Genomic DNA, 7,597 nt, shown 5'->3' with positions numbered 1-7,597 from the left:
TAGTAGATCATTTTATCCTGGGAGATAGACGTCCAAATTCTGAAAGCACCGAGGAGAGGACGAATCTGTCTTAAGGACACAGTGTCAAACACTGGACTTGATCAGATAATTATTCAAAAAAATTAATCAAGTAAGTTGTTTAATTTATTATTCTGTTTTATTTATTTATTTAAATCAGATTTTAATTTTGTTTTTGTAACAAAATGATATCTGTTTTTATTTATTTAATTTTATTTCTATTTTGGTTTTTTGTAATCAAACAAATTCTCTCATTTCCTTTATTTCTTTATATTCAAGTTGTTGTTTAGTACACAACAGAATTTAATCTATTTTAAATAGTGAAGATTGTCCTACACTTATAAGTTATTTTTCCAAAAAAAAACCTAATTACAATTAGACCATTTGTGGGTCGAGCCTTACATGATGATGACTAATGGATCAATTATTTAATTCCATAAAAATTAACCACAGAATAATCTGTCAGATTTTCAAAAAATATCATACTAGAAAGAGATTGAAGGTCAATTGAGATTTATGATTTTTGAAGATAACAAAGGCCATGATTTTAAATAACGTATTAAGTTAAAGACAATATGTTAATATATTAATGAATAATTATATTAAAAGTCTAAAATCACTATGCATATAGTTAAAACCTTGACTTAGAGCAAATAAATATAACTTCAAAACCTGTTTCGTTTGGATATTCATGAGATGGAACCTATTTCATAGGAGAATTGTGCCAAATTTTGTTTGTAGATTTTATATGCATGTAAAATGATTATGTTTGATTTTGTAATTGATTACTATTTTATTAGATTTTTTCATAATGGACCAATACCAATTTATGCTTGCTCAAAAATTATCAAAAATTTGGAGTCCACGCCACATAGGACCCATACTTGTATAAATGGTGAATAGAATTTTAAAGAATCATCACTAATGATGTGTTTGACAAGTATCAAATTTTAATTTGTCAAACATTCTATCATGTGAAGTCTAATCTCAATGCCTCTGTTTGGCAAGATGGTTTTGAGGCTTTTTTGGCTATTTTAGCCACAAAAACAAAATAGGCTATTTTAGCCATAACAAACAAAACATCACATCCAACCTATAATCATTACATTCTTCTCTCACAAAAAAAGTCAAAAAAGCCAAAAAGCCAAAAAGCCCTTCCCAAACCAAACTTTTTAGCCCAGGCTAAAAAAGCCAAAAAGCCAAAAAGCCAACCTACTTCCCAAACCAAGCCAATGTCACATATTAAGGGTGGTCAATTAGGAGAATGTATCATTGTTGAATTTAAATAATTTACTTGGAGACCTTGTTTGGAAAGTAGGTTGAGACTAATTTAGCCCACTAAAATACAAAATAGGCTGAGAAACTAATAAGATAAAATGTTACATTCAAAATATAATTATTTCATTTTTTCTCTCATAAAATTACAAAAAAAATTAAAAATTCTTCCTAAACAAAACTTTTTAACTAAATTAAAATAATCAAAAAAATAAAAAAATAGTTGTTTGGCATGATGAATATAAGTGTACTTATTTGGATTATATCACCTCTTTATTTTTTTATACATTTTTTATAAAAAATTTAAAAATATACTTAGTTAAATCATCTCAAATAATTCTTCCAAACAACATCAAAAACATTGTTCAGCCAACAATCTTGAGTGTTTAGTGGTTGACAATCTTGATTAGGACCAAGTAATGACTTGTTAACAACAAAAAAAAAATATTGATTACGACAAAGTAATGATGACGTACCAACATGAAAACCGTGATGACGTAAGGCGCGTTAAAAAAAAAGCTTTTCTTTGCTCACGTGGTCAAATTTCAAAGGGAGCTAGGACGTGTAGTTTTTTAGTAGTTATCTAGTATTTTTAGAATTGTGTAGCTATGGTGTATCTAACCAATAAAAAAAATTTAATTGCATTTGATTTCAGTTTTTTTGAATTCAATTTTTTAAAAATTGAGTTTTTATTTTTTTTACTTTTTATTTTTCGTGTTTTTTGTTTTTGTTTTTAGTGACTATATTTTTAATTTTAAGCAATTTTCTTTACTTTTTAGGTGCACCTTACTTAGATGTATTTAAATAATAAAATATTTGTAAAAAAATATTTTAAAAAATTAATAAATACATAAAAATATGAAAAATATATAGAAAACTTTTTTTGTTGTATTTTTTGATATTTAGTGTATTTTTTAAAGATTTTTTCACAAATATTATACTTTTCAAGTGTATTTATGTTAGGTGTGTTTAAAAATTAAAAAAAAAATTACTTAAAATATTAAAAAAATTCATTGAAAATATTAAAATACGAAAAATAAAAAAGTAAAATTTTCTAAACACTGTTTTTTAAAAATCAGAACCAAACAAACTATTACGTTTTTTAGTAGTTATCTAGTGTTTTTAGAATTGTATAGTTATGGTGCATCCAACCAATAAAAAAAAATTTATTTATTTTTTAAAAATATGTGAATAAATATAGAAAACACAAAACACTATTTGTTGGGTTTACTTTACAGTCATATACGCCTTGTTTGGTTTGTTTTTGAGAAATAAATTTTGGAAATTTTTTTTCAAAATTTTGTTTGGTTTAGTGATTTTGAAAAAAAAAATTCCAAAATCACTTTATATCTTCTACACATCAATCAATCATTTTTTCTCTCTCCTCTCTCATTCTCAATCATTTTTTCTCTTATACACATTTACTCAATTACAACAAAGGAAAATGTTTGAGGGCCCGAAATGCCTGGCTCGAATGCCCCGAATGCCCAAAACGACGTCGTTTTGGGCATTCCGTTTTTTTTTTTTTTTTTTTTTTTTTTTGCGACCTCTGCAATGCAGAAGAAGAGGGAGAGGGAGAGAAAGAGAGGGAGAGGTCGCGTCGCCTACGCCTCCCGTCGCTGATCGCGTCTGCCTCGCCTCAGCCCCTCCTCCTCCATTTTTTAGGCCCCTTCCAGTCCTTCCTCCCCCTCCTCTCCCCTCCCCCTCCTTCCCTTCTTCTTCTTCCTCATTCTTCTCAAATTCGAGCCAAATTTGGCTCGAAACCCTTTCGGGCTCTGTAGCAGAGCTCTTACAACAAAATATCAAATCATCCAAACTCTCATATTCCAAAATTATTTCCAAAATATACAATTAAACAAACCAAAATAAAATTCTTTCCCCAAGATTTTTAAAAAAAATTTATCTCCCGAAACCAAATCAAACACACCCATGATGTTTTCGAAAGATTAAATAATTTATGTTGTTTTCGTCAATTATAACAATTTTACTTAGCCTTCATTTGAGATATAGGTTGATTTCTTGATTTTCGATTTTTTAAACTATTTTAATCTAGGGCTAAAAATCTTTATTTGTGATGAACTTTTTTGTTTTTTTGTTTTACTTTTGTGAGAGAAAAAATAAAATGATTATAATTTGAATGTAACATTTTATCTTATTGGTCTTTTAGCTTATTTTGTCTTTTTTAACTAAAATAGTCAAAAAAAACTTATACCAAACATATCCTTAAAAACCAAGCTTTAATAATGTTGAAAATGATGTCAAAAACTAAGGTAGCTTTTAGTTTAATTTTGAAATTATGATTTTGTTTTCAAATGATAATTTGAATGAAACATGTTAACCAAATATATTTTTAAAATTCAATTCAAAATTACTTTCAAAACTCCTCTTTTTTTTATATATATATTTTTATTAATTAATCAATCAATCAATTTTTCTCTTATCTCTCCTCTCACATTCTCTCACATTCTATACATCAATCAAAAAAAAAAAAAATACAAATAATCTCAAAACTATTTTCAAAACTTATAACTAAACAAATATTTTCTTTTCAAATATGATTCAAAAACTCCACACTCAAATTATTATTCTAAAATTAAACCAAACGGACTCTAATATTGTTAAATTTTATATAAGAATTTCATAAAATATAAATTTTTTGTTAGAATTTTTATTTATTTTTTTCTCTTTTACAATGAGATTTACAAATAAAATTTTGATTTTAACTTTTTTGTGAAGAAATTGAAAAATGATTAGTGCATCACTACATCAAGATCGACCAATTTATCATTTCACAATATAGCACTGTCAAAAATGCTCTGAGGTCAAATTTCTGGTAGTCTTTGGCCGTGTTTGGTAGGGTTTATTTTCAGCTTATTTCAAGTTTATTTCAGTTTTTAGCTTAATTTAAGTTATTTTGATGTGTTTGATTCAGCTTAACAATACAGATTATAGCTTTTTGTAAGTCAAAAATCAACTTATTCTTTGAATGGGGAAGGAGAAGCTTAATTTATAAGTAAAAATTCGGCTTATGTTCACAGTTATAAGTTATAAGCTGTTAAGTTATAATTTATAATCACTTTATCACAGCTCTACCAAACGGGGTCTGTTAGATACGTATTGTTTTTCTTAATGCTCTTACATGTGACAATATTTAAACTCTTAGCTTTTTACTTACGTATAAAAGTTAACAAGAAATTAACCCTCGACTTTTAATACATATATTTTTTTTATTTTAATTTTCAATGCCAAGGGTTCAAACCTTCTCATCATTGGATAACAAAAAATAAAGGAGTGAAGAAAATTACTCTACAAGGTAGTCAAAAAATTAAAGTATATAGTGCAGCTAGGTTTAAATTTAACGTAATATAAATTATACATAAAATAAATTTGATTGCATACTTTGATTTTTTGACAAACTTTTAAATCAATTTTGAAACATATTTAATAAATTGATGAATGAGTTGTTCAAAAAAACTTAACTACTTCATGTGAGAGAGATTTGAATACAGTGGCATTCACATAGAAAGTGTGAAAGGTGTAATTATTCAAAGTCGCTCTTTAATTTTTACGAAATAAAGCCTCATCATACAAGGAAAGATGCTCACAAAATAATCAGAGCAATTTTTCCTTTTGGTTTGCAGCAATGTTAGGTATCATGAAAAGCTTTTTATGAAAATAATCATAAAAACTTTGTGACGTTTGAATTATATTTAGAATAAAGCACTTCACACTAATCAAGGTAATTCAAGAATCATAAATTTTCATGAATTTTTTTTCATAATTCTTAACTTTTCCCTTTGGTTTGAGGGCTCACATGTGTTTGCTATGTGCACTTTTTTGTACATACAAAAATCTATGTACCAATGAATCCTAGTACATCATTTGAATTGTAGCTGTTCTTCTTTATGCCTTCTTTCTAACACCCTCTTTGCAGTTGCTCTAAAAGGACACGTGGAGCTCACAAAATCGTTGATCAAGTGGAGGTACGTCTTAAGATCATGACACGTGGCGACGTTTCTTTTGGAGAGGTAGGGGGACTCCCTACTACTGAGTCTAAGCTCTCTTCCCACGTCAGCATATACCCATCGTGTGTCCTCGACGTGCTTTTGAAGCCAGCTTGGTAGCCTTGCAACTTGGACAGGTTTGCCATGTCGAATCCGGATCTTCTGTCGCACTCTCCTGTCGCCCTCCAAAACGACGCCGTTTTGGAGGTTTTTTTTTTTTTTTTCTTTCTTTTCTTTTTCTTCTTTCTCTTCACTTCGGTCTGTGTTTGGTTTTTGAAGAAAACCAGAGGCCTCTTCTTCTTCTGCAGAACAGAAACCAGAGGGGAGGGGAGGGGAGGGGAAGAAGAGAGAGAGGAAGGGAGGAGAAGAAGAAGGGTGGCGGGAGGGGAGCCGCTGTGTATTTTTTTTTTTTTTTTCTTTTCTTCTTCTTCTTTCCCTTCAGTCTATGCTGAGGACTTTTCTTCTTCTTCTTTCGAACTCTCTCTCTCCTCCCCCACTACGCTCCACCTCCTCCACCCTCGCCATCACTTCCTCCACCGTCTGCGTCATCGTCGCCGGCCAACCCACCCAAACAATTCAATGCTACAAAAACTCCTACACCCTTCCCATCTCCCCCAACATCTTTTTTTTCAATTAAAAAAAAAAAAAAACAAAGATAGAAATTATTCTGGGTTTGAAATTATTCTGGGTTTGATGATGATGATGAAATTTGATTTTAGTTCTTGGGTTTGAAATTTTGGGTGGGTAAAAAAAAAGATGAAGCAGAGAAATTATTCTGGGTTTGATGATGATGATTATTCTGGGTTTGATGATGATGATGATGATGATGATGAAATTAGTTCTTGGGTTTGTGGGTAAAAAAAAGATGAAGCAGAGAGGCAGATCTGGAGGATGATGATGATGAAATTAGTTCTTGGGTTTGTGGGTAAAAAAAAGATGAAACAGAGAGGTTTCCTTGTGGGATATTGAAGAATAACAATAGAGTTGTTTGTTGGGGAGAGAGTGAAATTGGAGATGAGATTCAGAGGGAGTTTGGTAATCTTACCATGTGGGGTGTCTCATGCTTGGTAATCTGCAAAGGAAGCAATTCAAGTAGACAGCTTGATGTTCCTTCTCATTTACCATTCGAATTTGAAGGTATTGCAATGGGTTCAAATCATAGCTGTGCAATTCAGAGCAAAAATGGGTTGGTTCTGTGTTGGAGAGGAGGGTCAAGAGAAAGAAGAAGACGAAAAGAAAAGGATAGAAAAAAAAAAAAAAAACCTCCAAAACGACGTCGTTTTGGAGGGCGACAGGGAGGGCGACAGGAGAGTGCGACAGAAGATCCGGATTCTTGCCATGTCATTGTTGTCGATCACAAAACCTGGTACTTTAGTGATGAGATCATCCGAGTTCACGATGCGGAGAATCTTGGTTCCACTTTTGTCTAATTGAGACCGGAAACTTCTATTCCCGACACGTGGTCCACCAAATGAAACGACTGTGACCAACGGTGGGTTATCGAAAGTGGTGGTTACATCGTATGCGGTGAAAGTAGCTAGTGCAGCTCCAAGACTGTGGCCTACAATTGTAATGCTAAGGGGCTCATCACCGTATGATTGGAGGATTCGTTTTACTTCTTCCTTCACTGTATCACGTAGACTTGGACATGTGACAGTTTGTGACGTATACAAGCTCAAAAATCCGCTTTCCACCATAGGGCTACCGTCTTTGGAACCCATATGTTCATGTAAGCATGCCAACGTGGCACGCAAATTTTCAATCCACTCCAAACACGTGGCAGTACCCTTATAGGCGGTGACCACATCACGCCATCCCAGCCTAGCAATCTCCTCCCTGTCATTACAAACTGCCACGTAACCAATCCAGTTGGACTGGGTCGAGAGCCATCTCGGGGCCCTCTCAATCTACCATGGCAGCCCAACCCCGCATGTGGCACGCAAATTCCTCGTCATCGTCAAGCGGGTCAAGCAAACCCTCCCAGTTGTTACTGTTGGACAATCTTCACTGTATTTAAAAGATTTAATTCTATTGTGTACACAACAACAATTAGAATTTAAAGAAATAAAGAAAATGAAAGAAATTGTTTGATTACAAAAATCAAACTCGAAATAATAAATAAATAATAAAACCACAGATTTTATTTTGTTACAAAAACAAAAATAAAATCTGATTAAATAAACAAATAAAAACAGAATAAAATTAAACAACTTACTTGGTTAATTTATCTGAATAACTTTTCTGATCAAGTCTAGTGTTTAACATTGTGTCCTTAAGACAGATTCGTCCTCTCCACGGTG

General features: G+C 31.6%; 1 pseudogene; it reads right to left on the bottom strand.

Annotated features, from left to right (window-relative positions):
• Positions 1-5,171: 5,171 nt before the first annotated feature.
• Positions 5,172-7,252, bottom strand: LOC114322821 (phospholipase A(1) DAD1, chloroplastic pseudogene; annotated as a pseudogene).
• Positions 7,253-7,597: the final 345 nt, after the last annotated feature.

Source organism: Camellia sinensis, chromosome 2 (genome assembly GCF_055761805.1).
Source record: "Camellia sinensis isolate YWXY chromosome 2, ASM5576180v1, whole genome shotgun sequence".
Lineage (NCBI taxonomy): Eukaryota > Viridiplantae > Streptophyta > Magnoliopsida > Ericales > Theaceae > Camellia > Camellia sinensis.
The sequence above is the reverse complement of the archived record's forward strand: the minus strand, read 5'-3'. Positions and strand labels throughout refer to the sequence as shown.